Raw genomic sequence first — 20,190 nt, 5'->3', positions numbered from 1 at the left:
TGAAAAAATTAATTTATAGAGCCAAGAGCTCAATGAACCCAGATAAAATAAATAGAAAGAATATATGACCCCAAAAGCACAGGAACAAAAGAAAAACAGGTAAATTGGACCAAGAGGACATCTTGAAAAAACAGCAAGAGAAAAAAATGACTCACATCATACAGGATAACACAGTAAGATTAACAGCTGATTTCACATCAGAAACAAAGGAGGCTCAAACATAGTGGAATGATGTATTCAAAGTGCTGAAGAAAAAGATGAGAATGAAGAATTTTGTGTTTTTAGCAAAAACTATCCTTTCTAAATGTTGATGAAATGAAACATTAGAGATAAACAGAGACTGATATAATTTGTTGCTGGCAGACCTGCTTTGTAGAAATCCTAAAAAGATCCTTCGGTTTGAAAGGAATAACACTGAATGGTAACTCAAATTCATAGGAAAAAAAAGAATACCAAAAAATGGTAATATGTGTACAAATATAAACGACTTACAATACATTTTTTGTTACTCTTAATTTCTTTAAAGGACAAAAATTGTATACAACAATAATAATACTGTATTCCGTGGGTCTTTAGTATATTTAGATACAGCATACATGACAATAACAACATACAAAGGGGGAAGAATTAGAGTTATATTGGAACACAGTTACTGGAATCAAATCAGAATTAACTTGAGGTACCTTGTGATTCAGCCGGGTCCCTGGCGGTTTTGAGGGCTGCGTCTCTCCACCGGCCGGGCGGAGAGCGAGGCTCAGCTTTACCGTCTCCGGGCCTCTCCCCGGGGAGGTCACCTGCCACCACCGGAGGGGCCACCGACAAACGCCTACTTAATGGCGTCTAATCCATTCGCGGGGAATGCTCCATTAGGGAAGTTCCTTTCCCTCCTTTCCCTCCGCGAAAGCCACAGGGACCTTAGGCTTCTGACCCAGGAAGATAGTTCAGTCAGGCCGCCCGCGGGGCGGGGGGCGCTTCTCCCGCACAGCCCTTCGCCAGCGGGCGGCAGGGCTTCCGCTCCTGCAGCGGCCGCAAAAGCCTTCGTTCGTCCCCAGGGTCCCGCGATGGGGTGGGGGTGGAAAGGTGAGGCGTGCGCGCCCGCGGCCCGTCCGCGCGTGGGAGGAAGCGGGCGCTGCCAGGCCCCGGAGAGAGGCAGAAAGATGTTTGCAAAGAGAACAATAAATGGCAGGCGCGCGGGGCGGGGGCGACCTGCGGGGAGGCGGCGCGGCTTCCTGTCCTTTAAGGCAGGCCCCGCCCCCCCCGGGTCCCGCGCCGCCAGTCGCCCGCGCTCCGCCTTACGTGCTGCGGGCCGCGAGCGTGCGCTGCTCTGCGCCCGGTGGTCGGGCGCTGGGAACCGGCTTCCGGTGCCCCCGCCTCCATGCTCACCTCCCGCGGGGCAGGTAGAGGCCCGGCGCGCCGAGTTGGCGGGGACGGGAGGGAGGAGGCCGGGGTCGCTCCCGGGTAAACTTGACTCTGTCTCCTTTCTCCGGAGCCGCTGCACAAGGAGCGCCAGGCCGGGGCGAGTGCGGGCTCGCGCGGCAAGTGAGCGCCGAGGTGAGTGGCAGCCGGTCGGGCGGCGCGGTTCCTGCGCTCCCCTTCCTCCCCGGGGCGGTGGCTCCCGCGCCGCTTCCCTGCCGACGCGCGACAGGCTCGGGAAGATGGCTCCTTGTTGGGGGACTGCGGCGCGCACCCCGCGGGGGCAAGTCAGGCCCGTGGCTGGAGGCAGCCCCGGGGACGAAGGTCACGGCCTCAGCGCGCCGCAGCCCGGAGCGCGGGGGTCGGGGGCCGCGCGCACTCTGGGCGCCCCGGGAGTCCGTTGCGCGGAGGCGGCCGGGCGAGCCGCGAAAGGTGCCTGTGGCTTCTCCAGGGGAAGCTGCGGCAGTTGCGTCGCGAGGCAGTTGATATTCGCTCGCCGAGGGGCGGCCCTCGGCGCGTCGTCCTGCTTAAAATGCGCTGTGGTTTTTGAACTTCAGGTCACGAAATGGATTCGAGTGAACAGGAGACCCAGAAAACGGAAACGAAGGGAGAACGAAGAGGTGTTTGAAAAGGTAGGGTCCTGAAAAATAGCCCGGGATGGAGTTGGTGACACATCTCTTTGCCTCTGAGTACTTGATCACAGTAGAGCAGCAGCTTTCTATAAAGTTTTCAGGAATTTATTCCATTTTTCTTTTTATGCGTCCACTATGATTTTTCTACTATATTAGAATAAAGCAATGATCTTTTCTGCTTTTATTCATTTCTCGCAGGTGTTCATTTTAAATCTAGCTATTGCCTTTATTTGCCTACTTTATTTCCTTTGTCCCCACCCGTTCCTCCTCCAGACACACTGCCCTTCCTCCAGACTTGTCCTCCCAATCTCTTGTCTCCATTTTCAGGCCTCTCTCAGGATTCAGCCTAGATGAGTTAGCTTGGTTAACTCGTCTATATTTAACTCTAGGACTATAACATTTTTTTCTCGATGAGAGGATGCCATTTTTACTGACTTGTGGAAAATGGAAAACAGAAAACTTCTGACTTGCCTCAGAATGGAAAACAAACAGTATGGTGCATGCCAGAATCTGAAAATGGGCACTGGGCAAGGAGTTATATGTAATGACTATAATCTTACAGCAGATATTTATTTTTCCCCTCAAAGAAAATCTTGAAGGTGCTCAGTGGTAGGAGTAGCCTGTTGTAACTTGAAATACTAGTGGAGTTTTTCAGGGAGGAAGGGAAAGCAAAATAAACTTACCCTGTACTCTGCTGTGTGTTAAAATAACAAATAATGAAATAAATTAAATTGAGTGAGTGAGATGTACCACCCAGATAAGGAATTTAAATGCTTTCCATGCCTTTCCTTTATTTTAGGTTCCTGGCTGCTTCCACCCTCTTCTTGGGGCCACTCCCACCTACCAGATAGCTGCACTGTTTTTCTCTGCTCCCTTACAGGTTCTCATTTCTTAATTTGCTGAAGATGCAGAATTCTCTCTTATGCATCTTCTCATATCTTTTCTGACTTTTATCTTATCTTTATATGTTAGGCCTTTTTGCACTGGTGAAACTGAACTCTTACACCGTTTCTTGTTTTCTTCATTTTGAATTACAAAACTCACCTCTCTTCTGCTTCTGGCCCTCAGGTATTTTCTCCTTACATTCTGATATTCTTCCTTTTTAATTATTTCAATTCTCTTTATTTAGTTTGAATAATTTTTGCAGCAGGGGGTTCTGAACAACTCCACAAAGAACAATTAGGATGAGTGGATTCACAAGTTCTGCCAGGGCGAGGTAAAACAATAGTAATTGGAACAGTGAATTATATCCTGTGTATTTTTAAAAATAACGTTAATAGATTTTACCAAATGGCTATTGGTTTTGGAATGCACCACATTTCTTTTTCTTTTTTTTTCTGCTTTTATCTTGAATTGATCCAAAGATAAACGAATTATGCATCACATCACACTCAAATATGGAGGAATAATATACCAGTTTTTCCTGAGTTTTTTTTTTATGTATACTTTTTTTATTTTGAGATAAATTCAAAGTTATAGGAACAGCTGCAAAAACAATACTAACCCCATACACAGAATTCCATCATACCCTGACTCCCCTCCCCTGATCGCCCAATCCACCAACTTTAACATGCTGTCACATCACTATTTCTTTCCCTCCCTCCCTATCTGTCATCCATCATCTGTTGCTCTGTCTTCTGAACATATGAGAGTTAGCTGCACACATCCTTGAACATACACTATAATTCACATATACGCTTCCCATGAATAAGAACATTCTTTTATGCAATCCCATTAAGCATAGCTAAGAAGTACGAGATTCAGTAATGATACAAAGCTTACATTCTATATTTGCTTTACCTTATGTCTCAACTGTGTCCCTTTGAGCCACCTGTCCTCCATCCTCCAATCCCATCCAAGTTCATCCTTGGCATTCAATCATCATCTATTTAGACTGTCTTTTTTTTTTTTTCTTTTTTCAGTTGTGGAAACATATATACAGCCTAAATCTTCCCATTCCACCCCCTCCCTAGCCTTCCATTTGTGGGACTAATCACATTTAGAATGTTGTAATGCTCTTTCCCCCATCCATTACTAGAAATTTCCCTTCACCTCAAACAGCAACCCTACACTCATTTCTTAACTCCCATTGCCCCTTCCCCCATTTCTTTAACCTAAACTCTACTTTTCATTTCTATGTTATATTCTCCAAAAATTTCTTTGTGTTTACTGTGGAGCTTAAAGTTAACCTCTTAAATCCATATCAATCTTGTTTTTCTTTGATACCACCTTCACTTCAATACGACACATAAACTATGTTCCTATACTTCTCCATTCCCCTACCTTTATATAGTTGTCTAAAATCACATATTTTTCATTGAGTTCAAAACCACTGATTTGTCATTAGAGTTTGTATATTTTATATCATATAGGAAGTAAGTAGTGGAGTTACAAATCAAAAATTAGACTTCTATTTGTATTCCATCATGGCTTGAGAATGTTCTTTGAGTATATTCAATTTTTTTTTTTTTTTTTTTTAATTTCTTGAGGCTTGTTTTGTCCCAGCATATGGTCCCTTCTGGAGAAAGTTCCGTGATCACTAGAGAAAAATGAGTGTCCTGGTGCTTTGGGATGTAAGGTACTGTATATGTCTGTTAAAATTCTCTGTATCTCTTTCTCCTTTCTTTGTTTCTCTGTTGGTAGGGCTCCCTTTAGAATCTGAAGTGGGGCAGGTCTTTTATGGCAAAGTCTCTCAGCATTTGTTTGTGAAAAATTTAAGCTCTCCCTCGAATTTGAAGGAGAGTTTTCCTGGATAAAGTATTCTTTGTTGGAAATTTTTCTCTCTCAGAATTTTAAATATGCCAGTCCACTGCCTTCTCGCCTCCATGGTGGCCGCTGAGTGGTCACAACTTAGTCTTATGTGTTTCCTTTGTATGTGGTGAATTGCTTTTCTCTTGCTGCTTTCAGAACTTGCTCCTTCTCTTCAGTGTTTGAGGGTCTGATCAGAATTTGTCTCAGAGTGGGTTTATTTGGATTTATTCTATTTAGAGTTTCCTGGGCATTTATACTTTGTGTATTTATATTGTGTAGAAGGTTGGGGGAGTTTTCCCCAACAATCTTTTTGAATACTCTTTCTAGACCTTTACCCTTCTCTTCCCCTTCTGGGACACCAATGAGTTTTAAGTTTGGACGTTTTATTTTATCTATCATATCCCTGAGATACATTTCAATTTTTTTCTCCATTCTTTCTTTTGTTCTTTCATTTTCTGTTCTGTGCATTTCTAGGACACTGAGATGTTGTTCAGCTTCCTCTAGTCTTGTATCGTGAATATCCAGAGTCTTTTTAATTTGGCCAACAGTTTCTTTTATTTCCATAAGATCTTCTGTTTTTTTATTTACTCTTGCAGTGTCTTCTTTATGCTCTTCTAGGGTCTTCTTATGTTGCTTATATCCTGGGCCATGGTCTTCTTGATGTCCTTTAAATCCTTTGCCATGTTTTCATTCCTTGATTATAGTTCTTTGATTAATTGTGTGAGGTATTTTGTCTCTTCTGATAACTTGATTTGTGTGTTTGGAGTTGGATTCTCCATATCGTCTGGTTTTATCATATGCATTGAGATTTTCTGTTGTTTTTGGCCTCTTGGCATTTGCTCTGCTCGACAGGGTTCTTTCAAGTTGTACCTATCTAATTTTTCAGAACACGGTTTGGTGACGTACACTTTCTCTAACCAGCAGAAGGCATCTGTGAGTCACCCATACCCCTCAAGTCAGTTCTCCACCTTGTCCCCGCGGTGTGTGGGGAAATGATTCTTGTTGGGTCCAGCTGGAGAACTCAGCCTGGGTGTGTTGCTGGAGCCATCCGCCCTGAATGCGGGGCGCATGTACGGGTGGCCAGGGAGGAAAGACAGCCTCAATATTCAAATCCCCCAGGTTCCTAGAGATTCAAGGCCATCGCAAGAGTCCAAGCCTTCATTTCATTTCAGCCCCAGACCCTCTCTCTTGCTGTCCCACAAACCACCGGATTTGGCGTAGTGTCCCTGGGTTCTCCGAGCAGGTCCCCCCGCCCAGCCACGATCCTCCAGGACCTCTGCTGAGGGAATGCCGTGCTACGTCACCAGTGCACGCTGTCCCTCAAGGGAAGCCCTGGGCCACCGGCCTGTGCCAGGGCACTTTCAGCCTGAAGCAAAAATGGCCAAATGGGGCATCTCAACACCCCCCTCCTTTCACAGTTCTTCCTTCCCAGCTCCGGGACAACTGGCAGGGCTCTGGGCTGTGGGCATGGCCCGGAGCAGGAGTTTTTCCAGCCCTCCAGGGAGCCAGCTGCTAGCTGCGGTGTTGCTTTCTGCTTCTGGCTCTCCCCTCTGTTCCCCTGGCCCGAAGGGTGTCTGCAGCAGGCTATCTTCCAGGCGAGACACCGAGAGGCCAGCCCAGCCCCGTCTTGCTGTGTTTTACTGTGTGGTTCCCACTATCATGGCTACAGCCGCTCCTGGGTTTTTCCTTTTTTTTTTTTTTTTTAAAGAACCATTTGGTCTCCAAACGCCAAACCCGGGCTTCCCCAGATCGCTGTGCAGCTGTGGTTCTTCCAGCCAGCTTACTCACTCGTTTTAGAATGCAGACTCCCGGTTTCACCAAATATATGGCCCCTGGGAACTAGGAGGCCTCGACCAGCTGGCGCATCACTGTAACCGGTATTCTGGGTCACTTTCTGGTCCTTATCTAGTGTTTTTCACGGAGGTGTTCCTTTGCCTTGTCTCACCTAGCCTCCATCTTAGTTTCCTCCTGAGTTTTAATAATTCTTTTGTCACTATTCCAGGGATTAGAAATGTTGTAGGGTAACATTTTATGGGCAGTATATTTGAGGAAATATATGAATGAGGTATGGTTCCGTTAGAATATGAAAATTCCGTTTTTCAGATTCTTTCTAGTATATCTGATAATATGCAGAAAACAAAGCATAAAATGGCCATTTTTAGTCATCAGTAAGTATAAATGATGTCAGAAGTATTCATTGGCTAACCTTCAAAATATTGAAAATTCAACAGTTCTAAGGCTGGCTGATATTAACAAGCGATCCTTTATGTATATTAGTTTGTCTCCCCAAGCGAGCAGTCTTGGCCGGGGTGAAATTGCATGGCCTCTGCTAGGATCTGTCATAATGAACACTGGGTGCAAACGGTTTCCAGCAATAGCCCCTTTAAGGTTGACCTGAATTCTTCTTTCCTGCCAGGACCCAAAAAACAATACTTTTGAGAGCATGAAATTGTTTTAAATTGGGTGAAATTTTCCTTGATATAACAAGAGTGAGATGTAAAAATCTAGAAAGAAGGTTGTGAAAATGTGGACTTCATAGTATACAGCAACCATTTGAATTGAGATCAGATGTTAAATTCTATTTTCTGAGCCTTTTGGAAAAAATAATGAAACTATTTTCTTTGTGATAAATTCCTTCCTAAGTTCTGGAATGTTTTCATTCTACATTTATTTTGTTTGTTTTTTCCACAGACTTGTCTCTGAACTGCAATCTCTGATGATCTTGGTTTGAATAATAATCCACAGAAGACTTTTTAAAATAGTATGTAAAACCTAGCTTGGCTTATGCAATTAGTACCACCTATTGTACTTTTTAAAATTTTATTCCTTGTAAGAGAATACTTTAATAATAATTCTAATATTGAAATATTCAAAATTACAAAGCCAGGTACAAATTTCAAACTCTTTTAACAAAGTGCTTTATTGCAGTGTTTGTCTTTTGTGACAGAGGTCTATTTATATTCAGTTTATGTTTTCCGGAAACCGATATTCGAGACTAGTAAAAATTACTTTGTTCTTTCTTGAACCCATAAGAGCTGATGGAAACTTTGGTAGGGCCGACAGTCTGGGACCTTCAGCCCACAACACCTAGCAGAATGGCACATGAAGAGTTCAGGGAGTGCTGAACCAAGAATCCCTTTACTTGCTAGGAATTATCCAGCTTTTAGCAAAATGGTAGGCTAGGGCAGCGGCTCTTACCCAGCTGACGAACACTTAATATCAAGTGGTTTCCCAGGCATTGGTGCCTTTACCTCTTTTTGAGACTGTTGTTGCCCTGTGAGAATTCATAACTGGTCTGCATTTATGTAGCCATAATCTCTTACAATAGCTTCATTGATACTTGATTTCCATAGAAAAGCTTTATGGATTCTAATGAGTCACAGCTCTGGAGGCACCAGCCATTCCCCCTCCCTATCAGTGAGCACTATTGTACCCAATCTATACTGATTGTGCCTTTGGATGACAACCTACTTGAGTGATGGGAGGAAGGCAGAGTAATTTATTAAAGTAATCACAAAGAAACCAAACAAAAGGAGTAATTGCTATTAATATGCAATTTGTTATTTTATCACTGACATATTTGGAGCTTGGTTGAGTATCTCCATCTTATTTGTGGGTCTCTGTTTTTTTTTTTCCCCTGTCATTCCCCCCTTTCCCCCCCTGTAAATCCCTAACAGATAACATAATTTATTAAATTCTGTATACCCAGGTCTTAAGTTAGATTGGGTTTCTTAAGATCTTGACTCCTCATCCTGCCCCTTCTTTGGCCATTTTTAAAACTGGATCCAGGAAGCATTGCTGATAAAATGTGTTTTGGGTACCCTTAGGAAGGAAGTCTGATCTGTTTAGTTTTATACCATTAAATTTTCATCTGTTCTGTAAATTTATTTTTTTAAGAATCCACAATGTTCTAAAAATGTTCTGAGAATTCTGTGTGTACTAAAATTCCTCCCCATTTTCAACTAGAATAGCAGGGAAAATTAAAATATAGTCATCCACTTTGCCTCAAGCACTTATTCACATCTTTTAAAAAGAATCTTTGAATGGTACTATTAATGCAATAATAGCTCACACTTGCCATGTGTCATGCAGTGTTCTTGGTGCTTTACATGTTTCAGCTCATATAAATGTCACTTTAAAGTAGAGTCAAAAGCCAGCAGTATACCGGGAGGATGTTGAGATTGCGTCAAACCCTTTGTGCAAGTAGGTTGAGGTATAAACACTTCAAATAATTGCTATAGAAAAAATGCTTTGGGCAAAGATTTTAAAATTCCTTTTAACCCATATTATTGACAGCCCTAGACCACTAGCATAAAGCACCAGTTTCTAAATTAGGGCAATCCCAACCAGAATGTATTTTGAAAACACTTGGAAGAGTGCAGATAATTACACTATTGTTGATTTTAGCAGGTCTTATGCCAGCGGCCGTCAACTTTCTATGTCATGAAAGATTAAAACCATTTTAATATAAAGCAAAAGAGTTCTGCTGGATAAGAGAGACAGTGAGAGAAGAATTCTGTGGCTTTTTAGTTACTTTTATAGGAAACACTAGTTACATTCCTGTGACAGAATGCTTTATTTGGGCAGTCATTCCCATCCCAGGCATTTTAATGAGCTGCTGTTTTGAGCCTGGCATCATATGGCACTAAGATGCATTATTTTAGTAGTGCCTAGTGGTGTCAGTGCAGTTTAATCCTGTCATTGTTTCCATTAATCTTCTATTTTAGGAGGCCAATACTAGCATGTAGGGACGTGCTCAGCCAGCATGCACTTCATTTATATATCTGGGTCTCTGCACACAGGAAAAGTGATATTCAAGCTTTGTATCCCCAACACTTAGAAAAGGACCCAATCGCATGCAGACTCTCAATAAATATTTGTTAAATGAATTAAATGAAAGAATCCCGTAAGTAACACTAGTTATCTTAAGAACTCATACCTGGCTATGGCTATGCTTTAAAAAACTTTTTTTATTCGACTGTCCAGGGTTTTATTTGATTATTATTTTTTAATGATGGAGATTTTCATTAAAGTACATTTGGTAGAGTTTTCTTGGCTTTACGGGTAATCTCTTTCATCTCTTCTGTAAATAGCTGGGAGCCAGGAAGAGTTGAGATTTGTCACAACTCTGAAATTATATGCCTCTTGAGTTAGTCACTTGACTTTTGCTTTCACATGAAAACCCTTTTATTTAATAAGCCAGTTAAGCCCATTTACATTAATTGATAAAATCTATGTTTGGCTTCAATTCATTTATTTTTATTGCAGTATCACATATATTGTAATATCTGCCATTTTAACCATTTAAAAATGTACAGTGTAGTGGCATTAATTACATTCACAATGTTGTACTCCCATCACCACCACCTGTTACCAAAACTTTCACCACCCGAAACACATTCTGTACCCACTAAGCTCGCTTATGGCTTTGTGATATACATATATTTTGTCCATCTTTTCCATCTTCTGGTATTTAGGAAGGTTTGTATTGTTGTTCTAATGGTTACTTTTAAATAATACCACTTCTTTTTGCCACTTTTGCCTTTTGTGTGTGTGTGTGTGTGTGTGTGTGTGTGTGTGTGTGTGGTTCTAGTGTATTGATTCCCTGCTGTGTGCAATAGTGAAATTTAACATTAACCTCTTCTCGCCCCTCCTCCTTTCTTCCCCATCATCTGACTTGAAGTATTATCTTTTTACTTCCAGATAATATCTATAAGAAAATTAACAAACTTAATATGTTTTTCATATAATTTTCCCATCATACTCTATGATGTCAGAGCACATAGACAGTATATACTTTCCTGTATCCTTGATAAGTTCACTTAGTTTTAATCCTCATGTACATCTGTAATGCTTGTCATCCATCCTTATATTGGTGTCTCTTCTGTCATTTTGGTTTTCTGAAGCTAGTTACCTGGTACATTTCTCAGGAAGAGCTTATGACAACTATATACCCTGAGTTCTTGCAAATCAATAAGTTTGTTCTGATTGTACATGAAGGTCAGTTCAGCTGGATATAAAGTCTTTGGTACATGTTTTCTTTATTTGAGTATCTTAAATATGTTATTCCATTGTCCTCTTTCTGAAAGTCTTGCTGTCAGAAAGTCTGATGCTAGCCTCATTTCTTTCTCTCAGGGGAACTTGGTCTTTTCCCCTGGGCACCCATATTTTTCCCTTTAAATTCCCATAATTTTACTGTAATATGTCTGCCTCATTGTCGGTCAGTTTTCCCAGCTGTAAGTTGGATTTTGAGGTTTATTTTCCTCCTTTATAAAATGAGAATAATGATAGCTTTTTTTTGTCTGTTCACAGTTATTTTGAAAACCATATTGTATATTAAGTGCTTTGAATTTAGTTTACTATTTTGTTGCTCTTTAAAGTCTCTTGTTCTGAACCTTAAAATTAGAGTGCCTCGTTTTACAGATGAGCAAACAGATTTGAGTTGGCTTCATATATGTGGGAAATCTAAAATGGATACTCGGCAGAGTCTTTTGTCTATATCCTGCCAGTAAATAAATTGATGATGACTCTGTATGGTAAAAGAGCTCACTCTGCCCACCCAGGGTGGGCTCAAAGCAGTTGTGCTTTTTGAAATTATCTTATCTAGTAAACTCTGATTTCCCACTTGAAACTCTGGGTTTACATGATCTCGATTTATGAATTCATGGAATAATACACAGAAAAAAACTTAAAATATTCTATTTTTCACATAATAAGGAGAGTTGAAAACCCAATTGGTTTCATCAGCCAACATTTTTCTTGCATTTGTTGTACATAAGGCCCCTGCATAAGAAGCAGATAGAAAATACCCTAGAAACATGAGATGTCATTTTTGGCCATGAGGGTGGTAAAATGCACACATATCCACTATCGCTTACAAAGCAGCATGTGATAAATGAATCCAAACCAGTGTAGCACAAACCAAGGGTATGAGTACATGGTACATTTTGCCTAAGGCCACCCTGGTCTAGAATTTCCATGCCTGGGCCTTGTTTTGATAAAACAGCCCTTTTCATGTGCAGGCTGGAAGTTGTGGTGGGGAATTGGGTAATTGAGTTAACTAAATCCATTTTAATGCTTTCACCTGATTTGTAAGCACAGATAGGGGTTTGATTGATGTCATATAAATAGTGTTAGTGTCTTTATTTGGATATGTGATTTTTAAAATAGTTTCATCCATGCATTACAAGAAAGGCTGGAATCCATTGTAGATACTCTGACACTTATGAATAAGGATGATTTAGAAACCCAAGGCTAGAAAGTAATACCTCCTATAATTCTATGTATAACACATTCCTTATTAAGTTCTTTGTTTATTTAAACAATTTGTTTACTAGCCATTCATTGTATACATACAAAACCCTGAGTAAGTAGTGGGGAGTACAGAGATGACTAGAAAACAGTCCTCAAAGTGTTTATAGTTAAGATGTAAAAACCTATGTAGAGTAGAAAACAGAACTGAATGAGACCCATATTAGAGGTGCAAGAAAAGAGCAGGAGGTATACAGGGCAATTTGGATTTCTGTAAGAATTGAAAGTCACATCACTTTGGGCTGTTTTCATCCACAAGTCTTGTCCAGCCTGATAGCAAGATAAAAATATTCCTTTTCATTCAGCTTTTGTTATTTTATAGAGTTGAGGACACCATAATTTCTGTTCTCAAAGTTCTGATTGTTTTCATGAGCACTTACTCAAATTGTGAAATTAGTATTTATCTTTGGCTTCCTGATGTGAAATCAAAGTGCTACAGCAAGTTTAGACCACCTATAAATTTGGGTACATAAGGTTTTCAGTCTATTTTACTCTCCTTCTCTCTGTTTTATTTCATTTCCTCTTTTGCATTGATTTTTATTTTCTTATTTTTATTTGGTTTCCAGACACAGTGAGAAATCAGTGATGCAGAATTGGGGATATCAATTAACTGTGACTTTAGTTCCAAAGCTTTTTAGGTTTCCCTTATTTATGATTTTTGGATGTTGTGTTCTGTCAATCAGAAGGCATCCCATATATTTTCAGCAACACAGCTGTAGTGTGACCTTTTTTTTTAAAAGTATTAAAAAGTAGTCATATATCCCTTCATCTTCCTGTTGAGGAGGTAAAATGGATCACATAAATATTTATATCCAAGTCATTTAACACTTTATATATCTTTCTGTAATTTAAGAAAAGTTGGCTTTTTAGAGCCTAAGTTCTGAAACATACATGTGTGAAGATTCAGATTTTTATGTGAAAACAGAAAAACAAAATGGTATGCAATAATTTATAGCAAGAAAACCATGTAAAATGGGAAAAATGGTCTCAGAATGTATGTTTTTATTTTCAGGGATTTTCATAGACAAGGCAACAAGTAGTCCTTTTACAGGGTCTCATTTATAACCAAATGTCATGAAGCTCATGCCATTATCTCTCTGTGGCAAGTTTCCACCATTATTTTGGCATCTAAGAAGACAGAAAGTGATGGTGGACCTTGGATGGTAAAGAGAGATGCTAGACTAGAAACAGAATAAAATTTGATTCTATTCATCACGCAGTTTCTGTTTTTCCTCGTTAATATCACACATATACACAAAAGCTTCAGTTTTCAATGTTGGGAGAAATACCTTTAATGTTTATTCCTGGCAGTGAAGGTGACGGGTGCTGAGTGGTAGCATAGTCAATAGAAGATAGCAGATTCTCTGTTGGAGCAGATTTATTGAGTTATTCGTTTTTATATGCCCTAAAAGTAACCCATGTTAAGTGTACAGTTCATTGAGTATTAAGAAACTCATATATAGTTGTGCCACCAGCACCGCAGTTCAGTTTTAGAACATTTCCATCACCCCAAGTTTTCCCCCGTGCCCATCATAGTCAGTGTCCATTCCTATCCCCAGCCCAGGCTACCATTAATCTGCTTTCTGTCTTTAGGGTTTTGCCTTTTCTAGAAATGTCATATAAATAGAGTCATACATTTTGTAGTCTTTTGGCTCTGTCTTCTCTGACTTAGCATAATGTTTTTGAGATTCATCATTTGTCTTTGCATGTGTTGGTGGTTTGTTCCTTTTTATTGCCAAGTAGCATTCTGTTGAATGGCTGTGCTGTATTTTGCTTATCCATTTGCCAGTTGAAAGATTATTGGATTTTTTATTTTTTTATTTTTTATTTTTTGCAGATTTTGACTTATCAGTAATGTTCTAGGAACATTGGTATAACTGTCTTTGTGTAGACATGTATTTTCTTTTCTCTTGGATACTTACCTAGGACTGAAAGGGCTGGGTCATATGGTAAATGTATATTTAACTTTTTAAGAAATGGCTAACCTGTTTTCCAATGTGACTGCACCATTTAATTTTTTATTTTTATTAGAGAAGTTGTAAGTTTACAGAAAAATCATGCATAGAATACTGAGTTCCCATATGCCACCCTATTATTAACATCTTGCATTAGTGTGGTACGTTTGTTACAATTCATGAAAGAACAGTTTTATAACTGTACTGTTAACTATAGTCCATTGTTTACAATAGGATTCACTGTTCATTTTGTACAGTTCTATGTTTTCTGGTTTTGGTTTTTAAAAAATTTTTATTGTAATATATATAAAGCCTGAAATTTCCCCTTTTAACCATATTCAAATACTATAATTCAGTACTGTTAATTATGTTTGCAATGTTGCGCTACCATCACCACCATCAACCCAAATAGAAACTTGGTACAGTTTAAGCATTAACTCCCCATTCCCTACTCCCACCCTGGCCCCTGGCAACCTATATTCTAATTTCTGACTTAGAATTTGCTTATTCTAATTATTTCGTACTAGTGAGATCACACAATATTTGTCCTTTTGTGTTTGGCTTATTCACTCAACATGACATATTCAAGGTTCATCCATGTTGGCCTATACATTGGAACTTCATTTCATTGTGTATATATACCACATTTTGTTTATCCATTCATCGGTTGATGTACACTTGGATTGCTTCCATCTTTTGGCAGTTGTGAGTAATGCTGCAATGATCATTAGTGTGCAAATAATCTGTTCGAGTCTCTGCTTACTATTCTTTTGGGTGTGTACCTAAAAGTGAGATTGCTGAGTCATATGGTAATTCTGTACTTAACTTTCTGAGGACCTCCCAAGCTATCTTCCACAGCAGCTGCCACATTTTACATTCCCAAAGCAATGTTTACGTTTTCCAGTTTCTCCACATCGTCATCCTCCCTTGGTATTGTCAGTGGATGTGATTTTAGACATTCTGGTGGGCATTGAACCACGCTTCTTGTACTTAGTGCTTTTTATTTCTTGAGAGGATCTAGAAGTGACTAGATACCCTCATTATGCTTCTTTTCTCCATTTTTCAGATCAGAAGGTGGTGGCCCAGTAAGTGAAAAAATCTAAGAGTCTCACCCAAGATCCCCCAGATGAGTCATTGAACCTAGAATCCTAATGCATCAGTTGGGGTTATAGCAACCTGCTCTTATTCTGACTCTTCACTTCTTATGACTCAGAATCCTTTGTGTGTTTGCAGCCTCATTAGGTGTGGCTTCCTTTTTATCTTCTTGAAGTGATCCATTCTTTTCCTTTCTGGAATTTTGTATGATGAAATCCAGTGTGCTTTCTGCAGAGATGTGCTGGTGGGTTGGGGAGGTTTTCCTCTCTGTGCCTCTTAGCTGCAGTGTCTGGACCTTGGCTGGCTCAGACACGCTTCCCAGGCTGGCTCCACATTTACTGTGCAACTATGTGCAGTGGGCTGGTCAATTGCCTCCCAGAGCCTTGGGAGGTTCACACGAGGTGACCTGGCTACAACAGCTGGCACTTAGTAAATGTTTAATACGTTTGAGCACCCCTCTTCAAAATAGATTGGGAAAGACTGATTACCTGGAAGGCATGTGGGTAGTTACACCATTCTGTTGCTTTTTCTCATCCATGACAGTGAGGCAAGAAAACATTAAGTTGATTTATGGACTTAAAAAAAAATTAACCTAGGTTTCTTCATGTTTTTGGCCAGCAGCAAATAGGCAGTAGTTTTGTTTTGTTTTGTTTTTTAAGGAGTTTATGTTGTCCCTGTCTGGCTTTATTCAAGCATGCCAGTTGTCTCTCAGAGCTACTGTGTCCTAGCATTTTCATTTCTCTTTAGTTTGTTCACTGTTGTGAGTAAATTGTCAGTGTTCTGTTCCAGACTGGAAGCTCCCTGAGTGTTCTTTGGACTGCGGCTAGTATTTGTATTCTAGCTAAGCTATATTTTATGTCAGTCTATAATAAATTTTTAAACTGAAGTCATTGCTGTTATTTAATTCACCCAAATAATTTAAAAAATTTATAATTTTTTAAGAGAAGTTGTAGGTTTATAGAAAAATCATGCAGAAAACACTGAGTTCCCGTATACCCATTAACATTTTTCATTAATATAGTACTTTTTTTATAATTCATGAAAAACTAGTATAATTATACTATTAATTTGATCATGGTGTATAATTCTTTTGATGTGCTGTTGGATTTGGTGTGATATTTTGTAGAAGATTTTTGTGTCTATGTTCATAAAAGGTATTGGTATGTAATTTTCTTTTCTTGTGGTATCTGTATCTGGCTTTGGTATTTAGGATAATATTTGCCTCACAGAATAAGTTAGGGAGTGTTCTGTTCTTCAGTTTTTTGGAATAATTTGAGCAGAATTGGTGTTAATTCTTCTTAGAGTGTTTGGTGAAATTCACCTTTGAAGCTATCTAGTCCTGGGCTTTTCCTTGGGAGGTTTTTGCTTACTGATTCAGTCTCTTTACTAGTTATTGGTGTGTTGAGATCTTTATTTCTTCTTAAGTTAATGTAGGTAGTTTGTATGTTTCTAGGAATTTGTCCATTTCATCTAGGTTGTCTAATTTGTCAGAGTACAGTTGTTCATCGTTTCCTCTTATAATCCTTTTTATATCTTTGGGATCGGTAGTAATATTCTCCCTTTCATTTCTGATTTTGGTTATTTGTATCTTTTTTTGTTGTTGTCAATCTAGCTAATGGTTTGTTAATTTTATTGATCTTTTCAGAGAACCAACTTTTGGTTTCACTGATGCTCTTTGTTGTTTTTTATTCTTTGTTTCATTTATCTCCTCTCTTATGTTTGTTATTTCCTTCCTCTGCTTGCTTTGGATTTAGTTTGGTCTTTTTCTAGATCCTCCAATTGCAAGTATTTAGAGCTATAAGTTTCTCTTTGCTGTAAGTTTTGGCATGCTGTTGTTGCTGTCATTTGCCTCAATATACTTCCCACTTTCCACTGTGATTTCTTCTTTGACCCATTGGTTGTTTAAGTGTGTGTTGCTTAATTTCCACATATTTGTGATTTTCCAGTTCTTCCTCTGTTATTAGTTTCTAGCTTCATTCCATTGTGGTCAGAGAGAAATGTGTGATTTCAAAATTTTGAATTTAGTGAGACTTGTTTTGTGATCTAATATATGGTCTATCCTGAAGAATGATCCAGGATATGCACTAGAGAAGAATGTGTATTCTGCTGCTGTTGGGTGAAATGTTGTATAGATGTCTCTTAAGGCTAGTTGATTTATAGTATTGTTCAAGTCTTCTGTTTCCTTATTCATCTTCTGTTTAGATGTTTGATTCATTATTGAAGGTGTATTGAAATCTGTTATTAATAAAAAATTGTCTGATCTCCCTTCAATTTTGTCTATATTTGCTTCATATATTTTGGGGCTCTGCCATTAGTGGTATCTATATTTATAATTGTTATGTCGTCTTCTTGAATCGATGCCTTTATCAGTAAATCATGACTTTCTTTGTCCCTTGTAACAGTTTTTGACTTAAAGTCTATTTCATAGGATTAAGTTAGCTACCCCAGCCCTCTTTTGGTTACTATTTGCTTGGTATGAATTTTGCCATCCTTTCACTTTGAAACTACTTGTGTCTTTGCGTTTAGACTGAGTTTCTTGTAAACAGCATATAGTTGGTTCATGCTTTTTTAAATCCATTGTGCCATTCTCTGCATTTTGACTGGAGAGTTTAATCCATTTACATTTATAGTAACCATGGATAATACATTCATAGAACTTTCTTCTGCCATTTTGATATTTGGTTTTTATGAGTGTTTCACTTTTTTTTCCCCTCAATTCTCCCATTAATGCCTACTTTCATATTTGATTTTTTTAATATTGTACCATTTTGATTGATTCCCTTCTCATTTCTTTCTGTGTATATTTTTCATATATTTTCTTTGTGGTACTATGGGGCTTAAATTTAATATCCTGAAAGGATAACAAGCACATTTGATTTGATACCAAGTTAACTTCTACAGTATGCACATATACTGTTCCTATATCCCTTCATCCTGTCACTTTATTGTTATACTTGTTACAAATTATATCTTTATACATTGTATGTAGAAAACCATAGATTTATCATTTTTTAATGCACTTGCATTTTAGAACCTGTAAGAAGTAAAAAGTGGCAGTACCTACCCAAAAATACATTATGGTAGTACTGGCATTGATAATTAACCATTTGGTTATGCTCAGCAGAGGTCTTTATTTCTTTATGCTGCTTCAGTCCACTGTCCGTTGTCCTTTCCTTTCAGTCTCAAGAACTCCCTTTAGCATTGCTTCTAGGGTGGGTTTAGTGGTGACAGACTCCCTCAGCTTTTGTATATCTGGGACTGTCTTAACCTCTTCCTCATTTTTGAAAGAGAGTCTCACCAGATACAGATTTTGGTTGGCATTTGTTTTCTTTCAGTCCTTTAAATATTTTGCCTCATTGCCTTCTTGCCTGTATGGTTTCTTATGATAAATTGGCACTTAATCTTACTGGGATTCCCTTGTACATGATATGTTGCTTTTTTCTTGCAGACCTATCTTGTCCTTGGCATTTAGCAGCTTGACTACTATTTGTCCAGGTTTGGTTCTCTCAGAATTTGTCCTGTTTTGGGTTCATTGGTCTTCTTGAATGTACATATTCATGTCTTTCATTAAATTGGTGAAGTTTTCTTCCATTATTTCTTTGATTCTTCCTTCTTCCTGTCTTTCTTTCTTCTCCTTCTGGGACTCCTGTAATGTGTTTATTGGTATCCCTGATGGTGTCCCACAAGTCTCTTAGGCTCTGTTCATTTTTTTCATTCTGATCCTCCTCCTGAATCATTTCAAGTATCTCCTCTTTGAGTTCACTGATTCCCTCTTCTGCCATGTCCAATCTTCTGTTTATACCCTCTAGGGAATTTTTCATTTCAGTTATTGTGGTCTTCATTATCAGTATTTCTATTTGGTTCCTTCTTAAAATTTCTGTCTCTTTATTGAGAGTATCATTTTGTTCATTCATCATTTTCCTGATATCCTTTAGTTCTTTTATTTTCTCTTCTTTATGTCCTTGAGCATGTTGAGAATCAGTTTTTAAAGTCTTTGTCCGGTATTTCCAAAGACTGGTATTCTTCACTAATGGGTCTCTGGATTTTTATCTTGTTCCTTTGGATGGGCCAACATTTCCTGTTTCTTTGTTGTAATCTTTTTCTGTCCACTGTATATTTTAAAATTTTAAAGCATTAACTCTGTGATTTAGTCCCTGGATCATCTGTTCCTTACATTTGTGTCCAAATACTAATATGATAAAAGTTTTCTTGAGTGCCAGGAGCTAACAGAAAGAAACAAACCAATGTAAAAAACATCTTTCACAGTCTTTGCCAATTGGCTCTGGGTTAGCTGGTGTTCTCCTGCAGAGTTTAGCCCTCCTAACAAGCAGATCAGCTAGCAGTGAATGTGAAGTTTAGGATCCTCTCTATCTTTTCTGACCTGTATCTTGTCCTGGACTTGTGCTAGCTGGTGCCTTTGGAATTCCCTGGACTTAAAGCAGGTAATCCTTTGCCCCAGACCTCTTTGACTTAATTGATTCTTATACTGCTTTAACTATTCTAAGCTGCTTCTGCCTGCAGTTTAAGTGCTGGGAGGGGGATCCTGGGAGAAGTTTCCTGATCAGTCTTTCAGGCTGCTGCCAGATAAATTGATACCCACATACAGGCACCCAGCTACGCATATAGGGGTTAGGCTGCTCCCTCAGGGTCAAGACTGGGTACCCTCAATGGGAGCACATTTGGGCAGATTGAAGGTCGGGAGATGCCAGCAGGGGCTCCTCAAGCTTCTCCTACCATTTTTAAAGCTTCATTTCTTCATTCGGTCTTTGCCCAGTTACCACAACCCTTTAACTGTTTTGCAGCATTTTGAGAAAGATGGCTCTGCCAGTTTTGCTTAGTTGTTCAAACGTTCTGTGTGGAAACTTCACCTTGGGGCATCTTACCCCCCCATCTTGGTCTACTGGCTCGCCCAAAAATTTTTGAATTGACATTCATTTGACGGCTGATGGAGCTGGTACACATACCCAGCTAATCAAAGGCACTTTAATATTGGGCATATTTCCTTCTGTAATGTCACTTTGTGGTTTGTTTCC

The 20,190-nt window shown here is 39.2% G+C and overlaps 1 protein-coding gene across 7 annotated transcripts in view; it reads left to right on the top strand.

The window, feature by feature from the left end:
- The first annotated feature begins 1,970 nt into the window (after positions 1–1,970).
- Positions 1,971–20,190, top strand: part of LOC119524722 (colorectal mutant cancer protein-like) — a 65,556-nt gene continuing 47,336 nt past the window's right edge. For 2 of the 7 annotated variants that reach the window (XM_037823394.1, XM_037823390.1), the window contains exons 1-2: positions 1,971–2,045; positions 7,488–7,557. The gene's annotated coding sequence lies outside the window, so the exon portion shown is untranslated. Of the gene's footprint in view, positions 2,046–4,565; positions 4,624–7,487; positions 7,558–20,190 lie in introns of those variants that run through there. The other 5 variants (XM_037823392.1, XM_037823396.1, XM_037823395.1 and 2 more) reach the window with 5 other exon arrangements.

The sequence above is a fragment of the Choloepus didactylus genome, assembly GCF_015220235.1.
Source record: "Choloepus didactylus isolate mChoDid1 chromosome 11 unlocalized genomic scaffold, mChoDid1.pri SUPER_11_unloc4, whole genome shotgun sequence".
Lineage (NCBI taxonomy): Eukaryota > Metazoa > Chordata > Mammalia > Pilosa > Megalonychidae > Choloepus > Choloepus didactylus.
This window is presented reverse-complemented; position numbering and strand designations above follow the sequence as displayed.